This window comes from Carassius carassius, chromosome 21, assembly GCF_963082965.1.
Source record: "Carassius carassius chromosome 21, fCarCar2.1, whole genome shotgun sequence".
NCBI classification, from domain to species: domain Eukaryota; kingdom Metazoa; phylum Chordata; class Actinopteri; order Cypriniformes; family Cyprinidae; genus Carassius; species Carassius carassius.
This window is the reverse complement of record NC_081775.1, coordinates 6,618,828-6,645,244: the sequence shown is the minus strand read 5'-3', so window position 1 is coordinate 6,645,244 and position 26,417 is coordinate 6,618,828. Positions and strand designations below refer to the sequence as shown.

Here is a 26,417-nt window from a genome sequence, read left to right as displayed (position 1 = left end):
ACGGTACATCATTTCACCCCCACGCCCCGCCATTTCACCTCCACGCCCCGCCATTTCACCTCCACGGTACATCATTTCACCCCCACTATACGTCATTTCACCTCCACGGCCCGCCATTTCACCCCCACGCCCCACCATTTCACCTCCACGCCCCGCCATTTCTCCCCCACTATACGTCATTTCACCTCCACGGCCCGCCATTTCACCCCCGAGCTCCGACATGTCTCTCTTGTCACCTGGCATACCTGAAGAGTGAGTAGTGAATGCTTACCAATTCTAATGCTTTCACAGACAATACTGCTCTTAAGCAATTAAAAACACAACATGCTTGCATTTGTAGGTCAATATTTATTCTGCCAAGTAACTAACTTGCAAGAAAAGAAAAAAACAATGAAGTGAAATTCTCTTGTTTTGTAGATCTACCAGTCTTTATTCTGGTGAAAAGTAGCATCCAAGTGTTATACAACATGTTTAAGCTTGTGTATCAGAATATGAGCATTTTAAAGATATGTAATTTAATTCCTTCTTTATGTCAATGTATTTTTTATCTACAATACAGACATTTGGACATTACTCACATTATGCTTTGCCTGCGGTCGAGGGTGAGGCAGAGGGCTATCACTGCCAATCAAGTTAATGTCCTCCGTGGGGAGGAATTTGATTGTGCGGTGAGAGCTTTCAGTCGGTCCACATTTGATCCTCAGTCCAGGCTGGATGTGGTGTTTGTGGATGAGAGTGGAGTGGGTGAAGGGGCTGTTGATGAAGGTGGGCCAACAAGGGAGTTCTGTCGTCTCCTCATGGTCCAGCTCCAGGAGCACCATATTTTTGAAGGGCCTTCCGAATCACGAGCTTTGGCTCTAGACAGTGTTGGTATGTTTGCTTTCCACACAATCATCTTAAATGTCACTTTAATACTATTATATTAATATATTAATATTATTATATTATAACATTAGTCACTGGGTATCCTACACTAAACACTAATAAATGGTAATGCATCAAGACCTTACATTTTAAACAATTTTCCTCTATAGCTCTGCACAACGGGATATATAGGCTTGTGGGCCAAATGGTAGCAGTTTGCCTAATTCAGGGAGGGGTTTCTCCACACTTCTTCTCCGATCGGCTCTTCAGGCAAGTCTGTGGCCTTCCACCGCTTGCCCCTTCCATAGAAGAGGTGGCAGACCCAGAGTTGAAGGACAAATTGCGCAAGGCAAGTTTGTAAATTACTTTATACTGTAATATCATTAGAATGTTAGAACAGTCAAGCGGCAATGTACTGGTTTGTAGATATGACTCTTTTTATGAACTGGACCTGTAACTCTCACATCACACATGTAAAGAGGTTAAAGTGTTTCCATGCATTTATTTTAATAGTAGTAATTACTAATTAAATATGTAGTTTTAATAGATATATATCCATTGTCTATAAAGGACAAATGGATTTGAGAGTTTGTTATAACTTCAGAAATTTCCCATTAGTGAAGCATCAAATTCTCCTCTATTGTTAACATGTTAATAACATATTAAGAAGTCTATAAAAACTCCATAATAACCATTTGTGTCAACTACAAACTGTCTAGCACCCCCCAGCAACCGTTTAGAGCCACCTAGAAACCATATTGCAACATATTTCAGCCCTACAATATCGTACAGACATGGTTGTTGGCTCGTATGCAATCATGTAAAGCACCCTAACAAACGATTGCTGAGTTTTGCCACAGCAAGCACCACTCACATTTTCTCCAGAAAATGTAGATATCTGCCTTCCAGTTGTGCTTTACATTCCTTTCCTTCCTTCCTTCTCATACTAGATAGCAAGTGCTGGTACATTAGAGGAGGCCAGAGAGGCAATCACTGGAGCCACAGATGAGCTGTCTCTTATGGGAGCTTTATGCTACCTAAACTCCATGGCCCAGAGAGACGAACTGATGACAGCAATCCTGGAGTTTTACACAGAGGGCCGTATTCATGCCGCACTCCAGCAGTAAGTTATGGTTTAAGGAATGAAGAAAAATGATGAAGAGGAATTCTTTTGTGTGGCAGATGCATCAATAAGTCTTTATTCCAACTAAGAGACGTAATGAAGCTTGTAAAGCATTCAGATTCAGGGTGTGTGGAGCTTGTTTTTACCATGATAAGATTTCTTAATTTCGTACAGCGGTAGTGTGATTTTAATAAGTGTAGTGCTTGTGAAATGGACTAACTGTTTTTATAGTACATGCAATTCTATGAAAATACATGAAAATTTCTTCAATTGTGTTAATATTAAATTATTCTCAAAGAATTGCACATTGTACTTTCTGGAACCCAGATGTCATTGAGTGGTCAAATAGGTTTAAAAATGTTTACTCTGTGATATATTTAGTATTTACACAAAATATTTTTCCTACTACCATCTTTACTTTAGGTTCAAAGAAGGTCTAAATGCCCTTGGGCTCCTAGATGAGCTTGTGGCTCACCCAACAGTTTTTCAAGAACAATTTCTGAAAACTGATGCCCAAATTACTGCTGCTGACATTGTGGAGCTGTTCAAGCCACAATTCAGCTCAACAAGAGGCTCCCATAAAAGGAGACAAGAGACCAGGACCATTGCATTCTGGCGGGACTGGCTTCTGGAGGTGGAGGGTAAGACCGTTTTCAAACTCAGAAATTCACAAATTGTATTTTTCAACCACACCGTATAATTATTTTTGTTAAAATAATTCAAATGATCATAGATAATCGAAGAACTGCGATACAAGTTTTTAGTTTGGATAACAGTGATAAAAATAATAGAGTAAATCACTTTTTGAAAGTAACTTCAAATAAAAGTGCTTCAAATAAAGATTGTATCAATTACGTTGTTACATCAGCAGACAAGCAACTGTTTAAAGGTGCTATCAGTGATCTCGGTTGGCATAACCTCTTGTTGATGTTTGAATTATTATCAAACATAAGCTAGCTAGACCCTCCCTCCTCCTCATCCGTGCAATAACCCCCTAAACCCCACCCCACATCATTCTTGTCGGTTATTGGCTGGAACAGTCTGTTATGTTTCGTGATACAGGTCGAACTGTTTGTTGCTCAGTTTGTTTGAGCTGTGTTTGTGGAGCCTGGGCTGTCTACAGAGACCACGTTTCTTTACAGTGTGTTCAGAGGACAGGCAGCTAGCGGATAGTGATGAGATGTTTGCGGTATGTGAAAAAAATGTTTTAGCCTAAAAAACGCGTGACATCACTGATAGCACCTTTAATGTATTTGTCATTGTATCATTAATGCAAGAGATTGTTCAAAAATGATGATTCATCCAGTGATTAAACAAGTGAAGTCTTAATAAGAGAGTCATTGAATCATTCATTCAAACTTTTTCTTTTTTAATTTTTAAACTTTATTAAATTGACTGCAGCAATAAACAGTTTGTCAGAACCTTGAGTAAATTACTTTTATTTTTATTTTTTTTATTGTCTTTTCAGAATTGTGTGAGAATTGTGATCTATTTAAAAGAAAAAAAAACGTGATTTCAGAATCGTGCAGCTCTACTAAGTACTTAAACGAAAGAGTTTATAATCATACATATTTCTCATCACTTGACAGGTGGAGATGCAGCTCCAATTTCTCTACCTGATATTTTAATATTTGCCACAGGATTGGAGAGGGTTCCAGCAATGGGGTTTCAACCCCAGCCAGAGCTGTCCTTCCTCCATGAGGGTGATGAACGACTGGCAATGTACCCCACTGCAAACACATGTTTACTTATTTTAAGAATTCCAGTCAAGAATACCTATAGGGAGTTTAAAAGTGCAATGGAAACAGGGATTGGCTGTTCAGACCAGTTTGGTTTCCAGTAAATGTTTTATTTTTTTGTAGACAAGTTTTGTATTTTATCTGAGTTCCTGTCATGTTTTGGTTTTGTTTCATGTCTGTTACAGTCCTGTTATAGTCATGTGATCCTGCCATGTGTTCCTCATGTGAATGTGTCATGTTGTCCTTGATTGATTGTCTTGATTATGTCTACAGGTGACCCTTGTCTAGTAATTAGTCTTGTGTATCTAAGCCCTCATGTTAGCCGTGTGTCTTTGTCAAGTATTGTTCCTGTATTCACTGTTTGTAAGTCTATGTTCACTTTTTTTTTTTTGAGATCCAGGCCACGGCATGCCTTTTTTTTATATTTGATCTTGTTCTGAATAAATACTTCACTTGGGTTCTTCAAACTTGCCTTCAGTAGATATTACTTACATTTGTTCCTTTGTAACAAATTCATGTTTTTTTATTCCTGTTTAACGTGTTTGGATGTTTTTACTGAACTGTTTCCCTGTTCACCATTTCACACAATAAATAGGCTGAAATATTTTATATTGTTATAGTTTTATTGACTTTAACACATGAAAGAATTGTCTTATGAATGTTGCAGATATCAAGTAAACTGCATGTAAAATGAAACATCTAAACTAAATTGACTGGATAATAACTAGGATTCTGAAGCAGAAATATTATGAACATTTCAAGGAAAATCTGAATGTATTAGACAAAGCAAAACCAAACCTTAGCGAGATGAATCAGTGCTTAAAATGGGGAAAGAGAGATGTACTGTACATAAATACAATGTAAAAACAGTACAAAGAACAATAAAAAGGTTATTACAGAGAGTCAAGGAACCTAATGGCCTCTCTCAAGAGGTCCACTCCAAGGTTGTCTCTTGGTCCTCCCAAGGGATCAACAAGTTGCTGAAGTTCACCCAAGCGGTCATTGTCCAGGGTATATTCAGTCAAGGGGACCTCAACGCTGTCTGGCCAGTTAAAAGTGGGTACCTGAGGTGAGTGAGGCACTTCTGCATCCAGTTGAGCAGGCTGCTCATCAGCACCAAACACTCCTTGAATCCCAGTCAGATTTTGAGCCTGTAAGCGAAGACAGCCACGCACAAAGATCTGATATGGCGACATGTACCTTGCAGTTCTCAGGTGGTGATGGTTCCACTGATTGACAAAAAGATGTAAGTCCTGGTTAATTCGGGGAAGGTAGATGTAATGGAGTGCCCAAAGGTGCTTCTCATTGTTGCAGTCTACTACTCCATCGTCTTCTAAAAGGGTGAAAAGTGAATGGTACACATTAACAACACCTCTCCAAACATCTCCCCACAGTCTCTCAATCCGCTGATTGTGGGTGCTCCTTCCCCTCAAAGCACTCCCCCTGTCAGAACCTCAAAAAACCTCCATGAAAAGACAAACGGCGTTGTTCTCTCCACCTTGGTCACAGCGAACTCTTGATGGCACACCATACTGGTCGACAGCCTCAACAAACTTCTCCATCACAGTGCTGCTTCGGTTGTTGTTTGAAGCTTCCAAAAATGTAACAAGTCTGCTAAAACCATCAATAGCCCCATGAATAACAATTCTCCACCTGAAAATGAAATGCAATATTAATACACTTGTTAAAAAAACATTGTCCTGACCTGAAGTATTTTATATATATATATATATATATATAAGAGGAAGTTACCTAATTAGCTTGTGGTTGCCATCCAGATGCCATAAAGAATTTGGCCCTGCAACTCGGTATGTCCGCCTGCGTAGTCTGGAAGACATGGCTCTGCGTGCAGCCCCTTCTGGGTTGGTCCGGAGCATACTTTGGCGAACACGCCTCCGTTGCACCAGCAGACCTTCTCCAAAAAGTCTTGCTCGTACAGCTTCTGGACCCAGTAAGTCATTGCCGTTGACCACCTGTTTGACTCTTTCATCCAACTCCGCATCAGAGATGTTTGTGAAACGGCCACGCAGAGATAGATTGAATGATCTGTTTAGGATCAAACATTTAAAGATAATTCTGAGTGTAACATTGATTTATTTTACTTAATTTTAAATAAATCTATATGATTTTAAGTTTGTAAGTAGTGAAGTCAAGCTGACAATTATCATTATGCAATTAAACAAAATTATGACAATACCATTGGGTTCATAAGTAAGATCTATGTTTACCCAAGACGTCGTTTCACAGTGCGACTTGAAGTGCCCAGTATTTCTGCAATCTGGGGTATGGTGAACTGTAAAGACAGTAAAAACTGCAGTTGTTCAGATGTGATGTGGCACTTTGGACGCCCAGTATGTCCCCAAACGCGTGGAACTTGATAACCAAGGAAAGCTGCAATAGAAAACATTGAATTAGATATAACAATGATTAGTGCTTTAACATCCACCTTACTTTGACTGTTTTTTTTTTTTGTTTTTTTTTACACTTTATCCAAGTATGCTTTACTTTACACTTTATCCAACTGCATGATTTATGTTTTCCATTATAGTGTGGGTACATTGAACATTAAAACCTCTAATGTGAAAGTATATTTCTTTATCCATCAGAGTTCCGATATAGTCCAGCCCATCCACTAGTTTCTCATAGTGAAAAACAACAATACCACCAGGTTGTCGTTGCTGCCGAACATCTGCCACAAACTCGTCAATTAAATTTAAGAGTCCGTCAGCTAGTTGGGATTCACAAAGTCTCCCTCTTGCCCATTGAAGACTCCGTGCCATCGTTTCCATTCTAGACAGAATTTAACAAGAAACAGGGCAATCAATGGATAGCCTTACCTTAATTTAAGTCAAATACAAAAATAGAGGAGCTGGAACAGATATTTCTTAATAATCAGTTGCCTTTTAGGTTAACTTACCTTGTAATTATTGTTTCAATAGAGTCCTGGTCGTCTGTTTGTGCCAATCGGGTGCACTCCCGAAATGCTCTATTGCAATCTGACAGAAACTGTCCCAGCGCCATTGTAATCCTCCTGAAAAGAAGTGTATTATAGTGTAATATAGTTACTTAGGAATAAAATAAGTGTAATATAGTTAGGAATATATTTAGGAAATAATGCTGATGTGATGGTTTCATCTATCTATCTATGATAGATATCTATGTAGCCTAGTTATGTCTGTCTGTCATCAACTCTGTATCATAGAATGGTAACTTTTCTTTCTGTTGTTATTTTGTAGATGTTTGTTGTAACAAAATGGCTTGAATGTAATTCTAGATAATTTAGTAAAACCATGGTTACTACAGTGATGGTTACTATGGTTTTACTGTATTGATACAATAGAACTGTAGTAAAACCATGTATCTATCTATCTATCTATCTATCTATCTATCTATCTATCTATCTATCTTTACTTATTTGTTGTGTTATTCAGTTTATAATAAAGTTTATAATAACTGCATCCAATTTCTAGATTTTTTGTGTCATCATTTTATTTGATTAGTTGTGCCATAAAAGTAAAAGCCTTAAAGTATTTATTTTTTTATATATAATTGATATCGATTATTTAATTATCTTGTAAATACCATACAAATGTGGGGAAACTCTGGGGGAAAAAAATGATTAAATGTGTTAAGACATAGGCTAGCCTATTCTAGTACTATTACTCGCTGTTAATAGACATATCACAGGGGGTTAAATGACCAAATATGTGAGTCGAAGAAAATGCATAACTCTGAAACATCAACTCTTATGGATTCCATGCAACGGTATTTTTGATGTATTGAATATAATGGCAGGCTGTCGCGCTAATTGCGAAGCAACAATCTCATGACAAACTTAAATAAAGTTTAAAAAAAAAACTATTTTCAACCCACCGTAATATGTTTAACAGTGTTTATTATAACCGAAAGCTAGTTTGTTCAAAGTTACCTGTAAAGAAGTGTAATATATAATTTGGAAAAACGATGTATGGATTCCCGTCTCTCTATACGATTCTCATCACGGGCGCTCACGGAACGGAAGATGCCAGGTGACGTAGGCTCATCGTATCCATGAGGTAAGCGCTTTTTCGCAATCTCATGAATAAATACAATAAAACGAAGGTGTGCGTCACCAAATTAATAGTCATGAGAATGATTACAAACAGTAACGACAGGCGGTGTCACCGTGACACAACACCTTTATTTTATTTGAATTATTCATGATAGAGTGACTCAAGCACTACGCTGAACATACCTCATGAGCCATCATGAGCAACGACACTGATGGAAGGGTAACTTCCAGGAAACTGAATAGATAGATCACGAGTGTATTAGCACTCCAAATCTATCCAACATTTTGGCGAGAATATAGATTAATCTCTTGTTCTGTGTAGTATTAATAAAATATTATTACTTTTGGTCCTATATTCATGATTTCACAATGTAATATCCATTGTAAAAAAAGAAAAGCAGAAGTTCTGTTTCATTTCATTTATTAAAAATTCAAGCCAATCACTTTAGATTATTATTATTACGCATGTGTGTATGTGTTTGTGTTTGTGTGTAGTGTGTGTTGTAATATAACTTTGTAATATATATATATATATATATATACATATACATACAGGCGCTTCTCAATAAATTCGAATGTCGTGGAAAAGTTCATTTATTTCAGGAATTCAACTTTACAGGTGAAACTAATATACACTTTTTACATGCAAAGTGAGATATTTCAAGCCTTTATTTTTTTATAATTTTGATGATTATGGCTTACAGCTTTTGAAACCCCCAAATTCAAAATCTCAGAAAATTTGAATATTACATGAAATCAACAAAAAAAGGATTTTAAATACAGAAATGTTGGTTCTCTGAAAAGTATAATGCATATGTACTCAATACTTGGTTTGGGCCACTTTTGCTTATAGACAGTTTCACCTGTTAAGTTGAATTCCTGAAAAAATTAACTTTTCCAAGACATTCTAATTTATAACCACCTTTATAGCCTATATATATATATATATATATATATTATTTGTTATATTTTATTGAGCTTGTTATCTTCGAAAAATACTGCAAAACAATGCATCTCAAATCTCAGATTCTTCTAAATTCTCAGATTCAAGGCTTAATGGTGTTAACAGAAGGGGTTCTCTAACAAATAATGCATAGTGGTTCAATTATAAAAAGATACTTTAGAAATATGCTACAGTATAAGTATACATGTAAATACTGTTTGGAGAAATGTGTAAATATATTACACAATTTCTATTGTGATTGTGAAAATGGTCATGACTTTTAGGGCTTGAACAGTTATAGTTAACTGTCTAAATATGCCCATTTAAAATATGCTGTAATTATTCTGAAAAGTCATTGTTGAACATGTATTTTCACCTTAAAAACTGCTATTTACAAGCTTAATTTAGGTTCTCTGTGTTTGAGCAAGAGCAGCACCAAACCAGTAGGTGGTGCTAATGTCCCAAATTTAGGTACGCGTTAACACGCCATTTACGCGTTAACACGCAATTTACGCGTTAACACGTAAATACGCGTTAACGCGTAATGACGTGTTAACGCGTAAATAGCGTGTTAACACGTAAATACGTGTTAACGCGACAGTTTCACACGTTTTGGCCCTTTTGGCCTTCCATACGTTTCTGCTCTTTTAACGAGATCGTGAGTCGTTACTGTGCTTGCTTTCCGTTTCTGTGTCGGTTTATGTAATGTCCGTCAGGTGCTTAGAGTTGTGTGAAGCATTTGCGTCATTAAGAGTTTTGTAATATTCACAGCGTCACTGACAAGATCTGATGTCATCAGATGCAGACAGACAATTTCAAGAGTATTCATGAATCAATACACTGTACATATGAACAATGAACATATTTTGTTCATATTCTACACTGGCATCTGGCAAAATTAATGCAAACGCTGATTCTGACTGACATCTCCTCAGTCAGAAACATGTTTATTCAGACCTAAGACACTCCGAACCCAAACAGCCTGAAGTTTCTTCCTGGTCGTGTGGTGCTGGAAGCAGGGACTATGGACTTCGCTGGACCCAGAGATGCTTATTGTTCACCCCTTGGCAAGGTAGACTTTGGATTTCAGCCAGTACACACTTTTTTCCCCGATGTATTTTTGTTTTCTGATTAATTGTTGATGCATTATCAGTCATAATTCATATTAGGATCTACACTAGAAGTAGTTATTTTTAACACCAATAAATCTAGAGTCAGTTTAAGTGATTGCTGCACCAGTAGCAAAAACAACTACATTTCTCAAGGTGACTGTCTGTTCAAAAGTCACTGCGCACTATCACATGTGTTCATGGTTGTTGTTTTTTGGATCCAAATCCTAAGAACCTGTTAATAACTCTTTATGATATTCTGGTCAGATTGGCTCTAACCTACTGTAGGTAATATAGTCAACAGTTGCAACATTTATACTTCATATTTTTAATGGCATCACAAATGTTTTCTTGAAGAGGTTACTCTGAAATTCTGAATGTATATTTGCATCATAAAAATAGTGCAGTTATGGGGCTGTAATAAACCATTTTTATAGTTGTAGCAGTTGCTTTGTTAGTAACCATTCCAGATGACTAAAATATGTAACCGTTTTTAAGAATAAACAAATATATATATATATTGTTTTAAATGTTTGTTATGTTTAAATATATACCATTTCCTTAATTTTCTTCATCTTGCTTTCTCTCATAACAAAAAAAAAATATATATATAAATATAAAATACAAAATATATAATAATAAATAAAAAAAACACATGTGACCCAGGACCACAAAACCAGTCATAAGGGTCAGGTTTAAAAAAAAAAATATATATTGAGATTTATAAATCATCTGAAAGCTGAATAAACAATCTTTCTTTTGATGTAAGAAAGAAACATGACCTACAACTCCTGCCAGCACCGAGACTCGAACCGGCAACCTTCGGATAATTAGTACAAGTCTCTAACCATTAGGCCACAGCTGCCCCCTATTAATTATGGTATAAAATTCACAAAACACCTTCATATAAAATTAAATAGATTTAAATAGATTAAATGGCTCCCTCTTAATAGTCAAATATGATAGTTCTGAAGAAAATTATATATATATAAAAATAGTTATAATACTATTATCATCAGTGGCCATGGAATGTATACTAAATTGTAGAATGGCTCAAGAGCAAGATTAATATTGATGCTTGACTAAGTAAAAAAATAAAAAATAAAATGCTTATAACAGCTCTAAATCCAGACATGCATTTGTGAGAATGTTCTGGTGAACTATGTCTGTAGCAGAACCTGCAGGGCTCCTGGAAGTGCTGATGCTGTTTTCATTCTTCAGGCAGTTGTTCAGAATAGATGGAGTCAAGAGTGTCTTCTACGGTCCCGACTTCATTAACATTACTAAGGTAAAGAACTCGCATTTTTTTAACAGTATTTTAATGTAACTTATTTTTTTTAAGAATAATATCTCTTTATCCTTCAGGCTGATAACGAGACAGAGTGGAGAGTGATCAAACCGGACGTCTTTGCCACCATCATGGACTTCTTCACCTCTGGACTTCCTGCTGTCAATGAGGCAGATGCTCCATGTGCAGACACAGGTTAAACATGACCTTGCTTTCTTTACTTCTCATCTCGACATCCTCACTTAATCCAAGATCATTAACTGTATGTTGTGCATGCCCTACATCTGCAGCTCCTTCTGAGGATGATGATGAGGTGGTGGCCATGATTAAAGAACTGCTGGACACACGCATAAGGTACCAAAGTAAATTAATCTACTTTTGCTATTACATTTAATGCAGGCTTTAAATGTCACTTTTTTTTTCTGTGGCACACAAATTTTGCATGTCATATATGTTCTCATATCTCAAAAAGTGAGCATTCCAGATGAAGCACAACAACAGAAATGTGTGATTTGTAACAGTCTACACAAACAGCAGCTTGAATTAAGCACACACAGTGTATATATATATATATATATATATATATATATATATATATATATATATATATATACTATTAGCAGCATAAACAGATATTGGGTAAGTGGTCTGTTTTGAACTATTTAAATACTGAACTGAACCACATGAATGATTGATTTGTTTTTTATTTCACTGAACACAATCATGTTGAATCGGCATTTGTCCGGTCTTGGATTGTCAGAGGAGTGACGTAATGCCATTTGGTAACTGTCGCTGTTGGTCTGCAGTGAAGTCGAACATCATTTTGATTATTTCTTCTTCCTTTTCTCTGTTTGCATGTGAACTTCAGGCCCAGGTGCAGGAGGCTGGAGGTGACGTGTTGTATCGTGGTTTTGAGGATGGTATTGTAAAGCTGAAGCTGCAGGGTTCCTGCACCAGCTGTCCCAGCTCCATCATCACGCTGAAGAGCGGCATCCAGAACATGCTGCAGTTCTACGTTCCCGAGGTGGAAGGAGTCGAGCAGGTGAGGAGTTAAGAACGGATCATCTGCTCAGAAATCAGAGTGAGCAACGATAACACAATTCTCAAGTTGTTCCCAACCTGTATGACTTTCTTTCTTCTAAAGTTTTGTAGAACGTGGACAACCAAAGAGTTTTGCTTCTCATAGACTTCCATTGTACTTTTTGGCCACACAATGGAAGTCAATGGGAAGCAAAGCTGGTTGGTAACCAACATTCTTCAAAAGATCATTTCACATTTCACAGAAGAAAGTCATGCAATTTTGGAATGACATGAAGGTGTGTAAATGACAGAATTCACATTTTGGAGATACTGATTTTATTACAGTGCTGTCCCTCTATGGTTTTGTGAGAACATGCACTCAGCAGTAAGTTATGAAGTGTTTATGTGCTTTATTCTGTGCCTTTAATCTTGCAGTTGAAGGAAGAGGATGTGGATGTTGAAAAGGAAGTCCAGTGATATGAGTTTCAGCTGACTTTATCCTTTCTTCATGATAAATTACCCAGCACCCCTCTTTCCCATCAACATCTAATCATGTACAAGGAGCCTTGAGTTGTAAGGAAAATGGACAAAACTGTGTGTCCTCACACTCCTTTAAACATATATTAGCTATGGACATTAATATTAGGATATCAAGTGTGCAGGAATTGTTTTTAGCCTGCACTTTTGCATAGACAATGTTTGGTCGGTGCTGTAAGAGGTTTGGGTTGGTCATCCATAATATTTGACAGATTATCACTAGTGCGCTGGTTAAAACAAAAAGCAGAATTTAATCTATTTGTGAATAAGTTGCAATATGTGTTTTCCGAGACGTAGAAATCTCCAGGTTTTATGTTTAATGAATTTTCAAGAATCTTGATTGTATCATGGGTCCTTCTTTATTTAAAAAAATATATATATTTTATTTAATAAAGATTATATTTTTAAGATTGGTAGAAGTATACACTAAATAAATGAAAACCATAAAATTCTATATTTTCTTTCACCATCAGCTGAAGTGCTCTTCTGTCGGTGTTGTTGTATATTGTAAGATTAATCATTTGAATTCTTAATTTGTTCTTCAGAACAAAGCATCTGCTAAATAAATAAATATAACTGAGAATTATATTAAAACTACATGTATGTGTGTGTGTGTGTGTGTATATATATATATACACACACACACACACACACACACACACACCTACATAAATTTGTTCAAATACGTTTTGATTAGTGGCTATTAAAAATTGACATTTAAGTTTTCAAAATATCGATTTTATTTATTTAAAGAAGAAAATGTTACATGTAGAAATTATTTGGTGTGTGACTAGGGTCAAATGCATGAATATTAAAAGATAAAAAATAAAACAGAACATATGAATGATGATTGTTAAAATTTTTTATAATTCTGGTTTTGGCTTCTGATTGGTCAATACAGTGTTCCAGTTACTACAAGGTGAGCAGCTGTTCACCAAATTACTGCATGGCTCCCATAGGGCATTATTGATATTGTTGCATTCTGAAGAAGATGGGAATCATCTTATACAGCTCCATTTAATGAGAGAACAACTTAAACGTCAATAATCCAAAAAACTCCAGAGAGAATATTCTTTTTCAGACTAACAAACCTGAGTTTCTCTTCACTTATATCAATAGTACACAATATTGAAAGAATCCTCACTTTCTCAGTCAGTGAGAAAACATCTATAAAAATGATGTGATATCATCATAACATGACTCGAGCATACTGCCGGCTCCAATGGGATCTGCTGCCAGAATATATATATTATATATTGCAGTTGTGTGTTTGTATCCCCAGGAGAGTGCGCTCTTGACCGATACAAACAGCTGCAATAAAATTACAGGTCATTCAGAGATGGATTCTTTTGACTCTAACATTCATAGTCCAATCACCATCTTGGATCCATGCACTGCGTCTATATTGACACACCAGGGCCAGTAACAGAAAGAAGGTCTGTTACATAAATATTCATCACTATTACTGTTTAATGTTTGTTTAAATGCCTGTAAAAGGCTACTCAGTAGCAGCTTCATGCCAGCTTGCTCCACTTCAGTCCATAATATCTTAAATTAACTCTATATTGTTGTGAAATGTTCATTAGCTTTCGTAGTCAAGACTTTAAAGTATGTGCCTATAGAACTTGACTTTAAAAAATAAGCTATTAAAAATAAATTAAAATGTCTGACAACTAGCATGCCTTTAGATTTATCTTTAAAGCAAAACAAAAGATTCAAAATAAAAGTTGAAATATCATCTTTATTTAATAATCTTCTGTATCATATATATATACAGTACAGACCAAAAGTTTGGAAACATTACTATTTTTAATGTTTTTGAAAGAAGTTTCTTCTGCTCATCAAGCCTGCATTTATTTGATCAAAAATACAGAAAAAACAGTAATATTGTGAAATATTATTACAACTTAAAATAATAGTTTTCTATTTGAATATACTAAAAAAAAATTATTTCTGTGATGCAAAGCTGAATTTTCAGCATCATTACTCCAGCCTTCAGTGTCACATGTAACATCCAGTCGATCACATGATCATTTAGAAATCATTCTAATATTCTGATTTATTATGAGTGTTGGAAACAGTTCTGCTGTCTAATATATTTGATGAATAAAAGGTTAAAAAGAACTGCATTTATAAAAAAAAAAAAAAATCCTAATAATATATATTCTAATAATATATTTTCTTTACTATCACTTTTTATAAATTTAACACATCCTTGCTGAATAAAAGTATTGATTTTATTTAAAAGAAAGAAAGAAAAAAAAATGAATGACCCCAAATTACTGACCAGTAGTGAATATTGTTATAACAAAATATTTATATTTTAAAAACATAGCTTCTTTTTTTTTTTTTTTTTACTTTTTATTCATCAAAGTATCCTAAAAAAGTATCACATGTTCTGAAAAAATATTAAGCAGCAGAACTGTTTCCAACTTTGATAATGAATCATCATATTAGAATGATTTCTAAAGGATCATGTGATAATAATCCTAAAAATTCACCTTTGCATCACAGAAATAAATGATAATTCAAAGTATAATCAATTTAAAAACAATTATTTAAAATTGTAATAATATTTCACAATATTACTGTTTTTTCTGTATTTTTGATCAAATAAATGCAGGCTTGATGAGCAGAAGAAACTTCTTTCAAAAACATTAAAAATAGTAATGTTTCCAAACTTTTGGTCTGTACTGTATGTGTGCGTTTTAACTGAAAATTGCATTAAAAAGGTCTATTATGTACACTGTTCTGTTAATCTTTGGGAAGTGCCTTTAAATAATATGAATGCAGTTAAACTCGGATGAAACAAGGCCTCTTAGCACAACGGCATGTTTAGAGGAGGCACAGTGTATAATGAAAATCCGAGCCCCATTTTTCATTGTTGCTGTATTTATGGATTACTGAACATGACCACTGTCCAATTTAACACATGCTGAGCAAGAAAATATGCATGCTCAGCAAGAAATAAAAGCTTTTACAACACATGCACAAGCTCTAAATATGATCTGGTAAAGTAATATGCTCTTCATATTTTAATGTATGTTTTATCCATTATATTATTATAAATATTGTATAAAGATGTACATACGAAGTTGAAATCTATAATTATTTTGGCCCAAAAACAATATTCAGTCATATACTGCTTCACTGAAATCATCTGCTTCCAATATGTGAGCTCAAACAGATAACATATCACCATTACATTACATTATATATCTCTAATATATAGGCTATATAAAATAATATGGAAACGTACACAGTACATGAATAAACCATAAAACAGGATGAGGGCAGCATGTGCTTGCATTATCTACACTGTAAAAAATTGCTGTAGTTTCTACAGCAAAATTTTACAGAATTTTTCTGTATAAACATTTTACAAGATGCAGCTGTAATTCGCAATGCATTATGGGTCAAATAAGGTTTTACAGTTGTTAACAGTATATTTCCACGTCAACTGTAATTCATTTCCAAGAAGCAGGTGTTGTCACTGTAGTTCCTGCTTTTTACACTAACTTACTGTAGTGTGGCTTTATGGGAATGCGCGCGCATCACTCAAATCAGAAACCCAGCCGACTGGAGCAGCCCGAGAACGATTGAAGATTAGAGGCTTTATTCAGAATTCCTGGTAAGTTCACTTAAATATACTAGAGAAACATATCCTTTTTATATTTATTTGAGTATATACTTATAATGTATAAGCGATATCATGTCACAATGACCTCCTATCCTGACATTTAGACAAGTGGTCTTGGTAACTTCTGTGCAGTACTGGGAATTGCTATCATAGCATAGTTAGGCCAAATTTTTTTATTTTTGGAAGTTACATTTTCATATTGAGAGCATTTAAAGTAGTGTTTACCTAACTTTTATCATAAAGCCCAATGCGAACGATCGTCATAGTAACTACTATCTGTCGAAATAACTGACGAATAGCAAAATGTGAAATTTCATTTGTTTATATGTGTTCATTTTTTTATGTGTTCAACTGTCCCATATTGACGTGACGCCTTACTATAATAAGCGAAAGACATCTTTATATGCCCGACTGAACAAGTTAGCCTGATAAAAAAAAAAAAAAAAACGGAAAAAAAGACTGAGGAAGCATCGAAACGGAGACTGATTCTGATTATATTGACGTGTCATTCAATATCAAAACAAGCTTAACCGCACACATAAACTCACGGAAAGTACATGAGGTAAATGTTCAACTGTTGAGTTTATTTATAACATATATAGGTAGCATCACAATTGAGCTGTTTTCGTGAGTATCACGATTGCAAATACATAGTTCAATAAACAATTAGTTAACAAGTCACTTTTAGACACAATATTAACTATTGTTCTATTTCACCAACGAAAATAGTTACAAACAAAGACCAAAGCAAAACGATTTTGCTCATCCTCAAACAAAAACTCAGCGTTGTTTTTGCTGAATGATTCATCTTTTGGAACGGATCGGTTCAATGAATGACTCAGTTGATTTACTCATTAAGTTATTTGCTGGCACCTAATGGCGGTTTAGTTTCACGTTTAAAGAAAATCATTGCATTTTTCCAACATTTATTAATTGTATTTTCAAAAATTAATTTAAAACATTAATGTCATTACACAGTTGTAATTTTGCACTGTAAATTATTTAATTTGATTGGTGGTACAGTTCTACAATGTAATTATAATTTATAATAGGTTGTTTATTCTAAAATATATGCCTTTTTTGAGTGTTAATTTTGGTCTCATTTATGTAAATGCTTTAAAGAAATCACAAGTTTATTTTCTTTATGTCTTGTAGGTGCAAAGATTAGCAGCTGATGTGGAGAAATGTTTGATGCTTCAAGACTCTGAAGCTGATTTTATTAGTTAATGTATTAATTCTTTAAATAATTTGATAAACTTGTAAGTTAGATTACATTTTATATTGAAATACTACATTGTAGGTTACATTATTGCTTATATTTCTTAATTTCAGGTCCACCCATTGGCTTTTGACTATTTGAGGGTCAGACGGTTGTGAATTCATACCTCAACTTGTAGCTGGATTTGGAGTCTTATTACAATTTCAGTCTGGCGTCCCGAGAGCAGGCATCTTTTGCACACTTGATTTTTTTAAAGGTAACAAGTTTTACTTAAGTAATTTCATTTGCAAAAAAGGTTACTTATTTAGTTTAAAGGGTTACTCCACCCCATAATGACAATTTAGTCAATCAGTGTTAACGTGATTAACAGTGATTAATGTCATTTCAAACCCGTAAAAGCTTTGTTTGTCTTCAGAACACAATTTAAGATATTTTGAATGAGAACCGGGAGGCTTGCGTCTGTCCCACAGCCAAACAATTAACAATGTCTAAGCCCAGAAAAGTATGAAAAGCATCGTCAGAATAGTCCATCTGCCATCAGTGGCTCAACAGTAATGTTACGAAGCTACGAGAATACCTTATGTATGCAAAGAAAACAAAAAGAACAACTTTATTCAACAAAGCTGGTATTTTTGTTTTCATTCAAATCAAAGTGTAAATAAACATAGAAAGCCTGTCCATGTGACACAGTTCAACAGATACTCACCAAAATGGCGCTACACTGATGCGTAGAGGAGGCGAATTGTTGAATAAATCGTTATTTTAGTTTTCTTTGCATACAAAAAGTATTGTCGTCGCTTCATAACGTTACTGTTGAACCACTGATGGACTATTCTGATGATGTATTTCATACTTTTCTGGGCCTTGACAGTGGTATTTATTGGCAGTCAGTGGGACAGCCACAATCCTCCTGGTTGCATCCAAAATATCTTAAATTATGTTCCGAAGACTAACGAAGCTTTTACGTGTTTGGAACGACATGGAGGTAAGTGATTAATGACAAGATTTTCATTTTGGTGTGGAGCAACATTTTAAGTACTGGTAAATGCTGTTTGTATTGTATAAGTGGCATGTTGACATTTATTTTATTGAGCTAGTTTCATTCAATACTTAACTTTATCCTGATGCTTCTGCTTGTTTTTATGTGCAGATGTTTTCTTGGAATCACAACACTCACTGCATACAAGACGGACACATAGAGGCAAAACAAGTGGAAAAGTCTCAGAGAAGAGGAACAACCCTCATGTATGTGCTCATCTCAGAAAGTTGATGGACTTTCAGTATGTATTTATTAAATTGTCTTTTGCAGGAATATTCTTAATTTAATAGAACATAAGCTCAAACAACAGAATTTGTGATTTAATGTTGATTCCAGCATTTTATTTTAATCATTTTCTTTAAAAGGTATTTTTTTTTTACAAAAATTATACAAATTCTATTGATTGACCTTCATTTTTATAGAAAGTTAATGTTCTACTCTGAGTATGGCTTATTTTTTTAACATGTATTTGTAGTTATTTGTGATGCTATGTTATTTTTATTATAAGATTTAACTGTTGAAAGACTGACATTTTTATTTTACCAGTAAAAGCCTTGCAATGTCTTTCTGCCAGTTTTAATAAATACTTATTTGCAACATCATTGACTTAATTCATTTTTATTCATTTGTAAATGTATTAAGATAGAGCTCATGACAATGCATTTATATCAGTATTTTATAGTTTACTGTTAAAATTATTCTTTAAAGCAGTTTCATTGTTAAATTATTACAAGATCATATTGTATTTAGGGGTATTTACAGGATTTTATTGGCAACTTTTGTTGCCAGTTAAATACTGTTATATAATGAAATTACAAATAAATGCTGTAAAATATATTTACAGGACTTTATTGGCAACTTTTTGCCAGGTAAATACTGTACTTTAGTGAAATTACAAAATATTGCTGTAAAATAAACTACAAGTTAAATTCAATGTTACTGTAAAAAATACTACAAACTACTGTATTTCACATACAGCAATTAACTGTAATTTGCTTTGCAGTAATTTCCTGTAATACATTTTACAGCAATTAACATCATTTTTACAGGATTTTATTGGCAACTTTTTTGCCAGTAAAATCCTGTAAATTCTACAGTACATTTTTTATAGTGTAGTATATAAGTATATACATTTTCGTCTAATATATGTGCCCAGTTGCAATTGACCCTTTAAGAAATCACTTGTAAGGATATTATGACTCTCTTTCTTTTTTGAAACACTCACAAAGCATATTTTTATTCCTTAAAATTAAATTCAGTTGGGCCCAAAACAACATAATATTGTACCCAGTTAACTTTCACTATATGGAATTTTTATAAATATCTTCTATTGTGTATCGCAGAGAAAGTCATACAGGGTTGAAACGACATTCTGGAATTTCGGTCAACATTAGTGATTTATTGATTATTGTTTTGGAGTTTTGTCAACTCGGCAGCTTTTGCTAATTTGCTGAACTGGCAATACCACCCAACAAGACCCAGAACAACATCTGTTGTAAATCTCGGTATGAGGTTGCATTAAGTGTCCATTTTACTTATGGTTCACTGGTAGCTCTTACTTGGTTATCTTGTGTTCAAAATTAAACTCTCTCATTCTAGCTTGTCTATGAGCTCTATTCATCCCAAGTACTGCATAAATTTATACAATCCAGTCAAACTGCAGTTCACATACTCTGTAAGACATAATCAAGGAAGAAGCTGTTGAAAGGATGCAGATGCAACAAAGAAAACTAAATGGCATCACTGTAGAACGAATATTGTAGAAGCAAATATAATTATGGTTTGCAGACTTGCACCGCAGTAATAATGCAATAACAACACATGATTTATAGCCCAAATGTATTATTTATTTATTCGTAAAAGGTCATTCATTGTCTGTTAAAATGTTGATGATAAAAGTATTCAACAACAAAACTCAGAATACAGCATAATTCTGAGTCACCTTACAATTAACAGATTCCAGATGTTTTGAAAAGTCCCAGCGTGACACATTATATTTGTTGATATTTCAATCAAATTAATAGGTTTCAATTGAATGAAAACTGTTAAATCAGAACAACTGGACAACAATCCAGCATATTGTGTAATAGTACTTCAGGCGACCCTAGTTTGAGTCCTAGTTTGTTGTCCTTTCCTGATCCTGTTCCCTTCTGTCCTCTCGTATCACTTCCTGTCTCTGCTTCTACTGTTCTATTTCTATCAAAATAAAGGAATAAATGGCCAATATATATATAAATGTATATTGTTCTTCTTTAAAATGCAACCTTCTATTTTTTTAGTTTTGCTATAGAGAATATGGCCTAGATGCCTACGTTAGCTAGGAGAGTCTGATGATTGCACTGATTTAAAATTATAACAAAAGAATCTAATTAACTGCATGACTTGCTGATTTATCAATAGATTCATACTTAATCATGTATGGCGGGTAAAATAAGTATTGAACACATCACCATATTTCTTAGTAAAAATATTTCTAAATGTGCTGTTGACTTGAGATTTTCATCAGATGTCGGTAACAATCCAAGTAATCCATACATGCAGAGAAAAAAAAAATTATTCAGAAATTATGTTTTGTGTAAATAAAGTTGGATGACACCGAGAAAAAATATTGAACACATGAAGAAACGGAGGTGCAAAAAGGCATGGAAAGCCAAGACACCAGCTGAAATCTATCAGTAATTAGAAAGCAATCCTACCCCTAGTCAGTGGAAATTAATATTAGTTGGTAGAGTCCCAACTGATTGCCTATAAAAAGGTGTCTCATGACCAATGTGTCACACAAGAAACATTTCATGATGGGTGAAAGCAAAGGATTACCGAAGGATTTCTATATTTCCTGAATGTTCCAATGAGCACTGTTTGGGCCAAAATTCATCATTTCAACATAAACCGGCCAAGACCAGGTGCTCCTCACAAGATTTCTGACAGAGGAGTGAAAATAACTATCAGAAGACTTGTCCAAAAACCAAGGACCATTTGTGGAGAGCTTCATAAAGACCTGTAATTAGGTTATACAATTGTTTCAAAGAAAATAAGAAGTACAATAAGTAATGCACTTATCCACCGTGGACTTTATGCACGCTCACCAGACAAGGCTGGCTTTTTCCTTCGGTCATTCCATTTCAGAAGACTAAGGTGGAGCCGGTGGGACTGAGGACACTGGTGGAGCTGAGGTATCGGAGGACTAAGGTGGAACTGGTGGGACTGAGGACACTGGTGGAGCTGAGGTATCGGAGGACTAAGGTGGAGCCGGTGGGACTGAGGACACTGGTAGAGCTGAGGTATCGGAGGATTAAGGTGGAGCCGGTGGGACTGAGGAAACTGGTGGAGCCGGTGGGACTGAGGACACTGGTGGAGTTGAGGTATCAGAGGACTAAGGAGGAGCCGGTGGGACTGAGGACATTGGTGTAGCTGAGGTATCGGAGGACTAAGGTGGAGCCGGTGGGACTGAGGACACTGGTGGAGCCGGTGGGACAAAGGACACTGGTGGAGCTGAGGTATCGGAGGATTAAGGTGGAGCTGGTGGGACTGAGGATACTGGTGGAGCTGAGGTATCGGAGGACTAAGGTGGAGCCGGTGGGACTGAGGACATTGGTGGAGCTGAGGTATCGGAGGACTAAGGTGGAGCCGGTGGGACTGAGGACACTGGTGGAGCTGAGGTATCGGAGGATTAAGGTGGAGCCGGTGGGACTGAGGATACTGGTGGAGCTGAGGTATCGGAGGACTAAGGTGGAGCCGGTGGGACTGAGGACACTGGTGGAGCTGAGGTATCGGAGGACTAAGGTGGAGCTGGTGGGACTGAGGACACTGGTGGAGCTGAGGTATTGGAGGATTAAGGTGGAGCCGGTGGGACTGAGGACACTGGTGGAGTTGAGGTATCGGAGGACTAAGGTGGAGCCGGTGGGACTGAGGACAATGGTGGAGCTGAGGTATCGGAGGACTAAGGTGGAGCCAGTGGAACCAAGGACACTTTTTGAGCCAAGGAATCAGAGGACTGGGATGAATCCGGTGGGACAGAGGACACTGGTGGAGCTGAGGTATCGGAGGACTGGGATGAATCCGGTGGGACAGAGGACACTGGAGGAGCCAGGGTGGTGAAGGCTGAGATCCAGCCAAAGATCCAGAGGTCCATGGGGGAGTCATGGATAGTAGGGCAGAGGTAGATCCGGTAGGCCAGGAGACCATGAATAGACCAGTGAACCTGGAGGATTGAGGAAAGCCAGCTGAGCAGGAGGATGAAGTGATGTCTGGGGAACTAAAGAAGATCCTGGTATATTTGTTGGAGTTGGAAGGACTAGTGACCTGCAGGGAACCATGGGCCATCAATGCTGTACAGAAACAGTGGTGAAGGAAGAGCCAAGGGACAGGACATAGACATTGAATCAATTATGATGGCCTGAACTAGGAAATCCACTGAACCAGATGGAACCAGTGAAGGATGAGGAGGAAAAGCTTCCAGGAAGATGAATACAGTACTGTGTCTACCTCAAGCAGGGCCTATAAGGGATGACAGAAGGCAGCGACTCTCAACTGGTGGGTCACATGTCTATTCTGACAGGGTTGCTCAGAGCAGAGGGAAAGGCAACCCTAATATAAAACAATAAAATGCAAATGAATTTATTATGATGCATTGTTAGAATATCAAAATATTTAGGGCATATAAAAGTATTATTATTATTATTATTGACTGAATGTTTATAGGTTTTTAACAAAAATAGCAAACACAATAACACATTTAAAAATTTCATTAAAAAAAAAAGAAAAACACAAATTTCCAAACCCCAGGATATTGAGCATACATAAAAGTAGCATTAAATATGAAAATAAATTACAACATTCTCCAGGGTATGTCCTGATTTTGCTGAATTATATTTTGTTGACCCTGGAACAACATTTTAATCCAAACATTTAGTCATGATATCCCAACACCTAAACCTAACCATGTCATGATATCCCTACACCTAAACCTAACCATGAGTAATCCCTAAAATGACAGATGAATGACACTGATATACAAATAACAAACATTGGTTGTAAGCCTAAGCTTAACAAAAAAAATATAAACTGGTTCTTTAAATCTGATTTTATCACAGTGTTGTTACAGGGTCAACAAAGATGTTGATCCAGGAACATGTTGCATTTTCTTTACTTTACTGAGACCAGATACATCTGAAAGTATCCACACTCCCCTTAAGTCAGCACTAATTCTTTAAATTGCCAAATTTTGGCAAAATTGGCAAATAAATAAATAACATTGTGCATTATTTTAAATAATTTATGTAATCAATTCATGATTGAAAAAAGTGCTGGAGGACTTCTTTGTGAATATGAGAATTAATATTGACTTCAGAGTAAAGAATACGATTGCCAGACTATTGCACAACACGTCCATTACCTCACTGGTTGATTGCATCAGAATTTAATCTTCAGTCTAATATAATCTTGGCATAGTGGTCTCAGTAGAGGAGGGGAGCCATGTTGGAACACAAGTCTGCTATTTGCTTACCTATATATAGGTTCAAGATGACAGAGGGAAGGCCATAAAGAAATTAGAAACGAACGTCCAGCTGATCATAGGCTTCTGAAGCTCAGAAATTCATCTGTTCTCCACAGAGAATTTATTTACTTATTTGTGAATTCTGATACCATATATGACAGTTTTAAGACAGCCTGGACTTTCTCATGAATACTCTTTTATATTATTATTTAAAAGTATTTTATATTAATCTTTTAACACAGATTCATTATTATTCATTTACATTTACATTTATTCATTTAGCTGACGCTTGCGACTTACAATTGCTATATATGTCAGAGGTCGCACGCCTCTGGAGCAACTAGGGGTTAAGTGTCTTGCTCAGGGACACACTGGCGGTTCACAGTGGATTCGAACCCTGCTCTCCCACACCACAGGCATGCGTCTTATCCACTGCGCTAACACCACCCCTATTCAAAATTATTGTAAATAACATTTTGATTTTAGGTACTTAAAGGTGCAATAGGTGATTGTCTACATAAACATTTTTTGTTATACTGGTAGTTCAAGTATATTTTAAGTATACTTTATATAGCAAGTGTACAAATATCAGTGTTCTAGTAGTATACTTGTAAGTGTACTGTTTCAGTACTCCTTGGGACTAAATTGGCCCAGTTTCCAGTATATAAAAAGTATACTTTTAAGTATACTTTAAGTATAACAGTAGTAAACTTTGAGTACACAATTAGTTTACCTCATGTTTGTAGTCTGTACTGCAATTATAATAAAAGTGAAGGTATATAGGTATACTGATTTACTGATTATACTGATTTATTAATTAAATACTATGTACACTTTTAAGCATAGTCTCAGTAAACTTCTAGTTTAGTAGTTTTATACTGCAAATATTACTCATAAGTTTCCTTTAAGTGAACTTTACATCATACTTTAAGTATACTTATATGTCCCTGTTTAGGTTTTAATTTTTCTATATATTTTGTTATATGATTATCTTAACATTAAAAAAAACATCCAAAGAAAGAACAGGGTATCTGCTTGTAAACTATTTTTTTTTATTCTAGCTTCATGCATTCTTTTTTAAACAATTTAATGTGGGCAAGTTTCATAAAAAAATAAATAACATTTTGAACAAAAAGCTGAAAAGCTGTAATTATTACCTCTTCATCGGTCGCCATTTTATTCCATAAAGTCACATTTTTGATGCTGTTTCATGTTCAGCAAGGATGTGTTACATTGATAAAAAAGTTATACAAATATTTTCTAACAATATACATATAGCCCGTAAGTCTCTATTTTGATGTCTATTTTAAATAAATGGTGTTCATTTTAACTTTTTATTCATTGTAATTTTTTTGTCATAGTTTATTGGTATGAAAAATTATTTTTATATAATTATTAGCATTAAAATATTTTCTTTCTGCTTCTCAGGTGAATGTAAAGAGAAGAAAATCGAAACATTAGATTACAAGAAAGTAAAACAGAGAAAGTAAAAATAAGTAGGCTATGACTTTGACAGTGCATGAGAGGATTGTGGAGGTAGAGAAAGAGAAAGATTGAATGAGGGGCTAAGAAGGAGCGATAAGCAGACCTGTGGGTGATGTCCTCAGATGTGGTTTCAGGGTGCCGATGGTCACAGATGACTGGCTTCACTATAGACTGAAAATCTAAAATCCCTATTTCATGTTGTGGCATAACTCTATAATCCACAAGACATTAAACAGGGAATATTTTTAGCGTGAAGATGTCATACATCATCTAATGCAACATATATTGTCTTCACATGATTCATAATGTGCTTTGAGTGGATGGAAAGTGGAATCTAGATCGGAGTAAGTAGCTACTTTATCACCTTAACTGCTGCTTTAAGAATTGCAGATGCATTCTGTTAGCTGACAGTTATCGCGGTAAACCGATAATTGGATGTCAGTAGTGACTTTCAGGATGAAGGACGAATTAAAGCTTAAAACCTGAAATAATGTGTTGCAAGGAAGTGTGCTGTGGCTGATTAGTGATGCTTGCTAATGCAACCATCTGGTTTACTGTTGCTCAGCAGCTTTCAACAAGTTAATGACTTACAAGTTTCAATAGACATGACATTAAAAGTACAATTTAGTTTATCATAAATGCTTGCCGGTACATTCAGTTCAAGCATATTAAAACAGACAATATAGAAGTAATTATGAAATAACATACTTAAAGGGATAGTTCACCCATTTAAAGGTGCCATCTGTCATGTCTGGCAAAAAAATCAAGTCATACTCCACATTCCATACCAGATGGGGGCAGTATGCCTCAATAAAGTGAATTGGTCTACTCTAGAGTAACAAACGAGAAACGGCATAGTCTCT

At 35.4% G+C, this 26,417-nt stretch overlaps 1 protein-coding gene and 1 pseudogene across 1 annotated transcript in view; one reads left to right on the top strand and one right to left on the bottom strand.

Moving 5' to 3' along the window:
* Positions 1-20,536, bottom strand: part of LOC132097420 (proteolipid protein 2-like) — a 61,697-nt gene extending 41,161 nt beyond the window's left edge. Inside the window, exon 1 of the mRNA XM_059503122.1 lies at positions 20,527-20,536. The gene's annotated coding sequence lies outside the window, so the exon portion shown is untranslated. The remainder of the gene's footprint in view (positions 1-20,526) is intronic.
* Positions 9,622-12,622, top strand: LOC132098238 (NFU1 iron-sulfur cluster scaffold homolog, mitochondrial-like; annotated as a pseudogene).
* Positions 20,537-26,417: the final 5,881 nt, after the last annotated feature.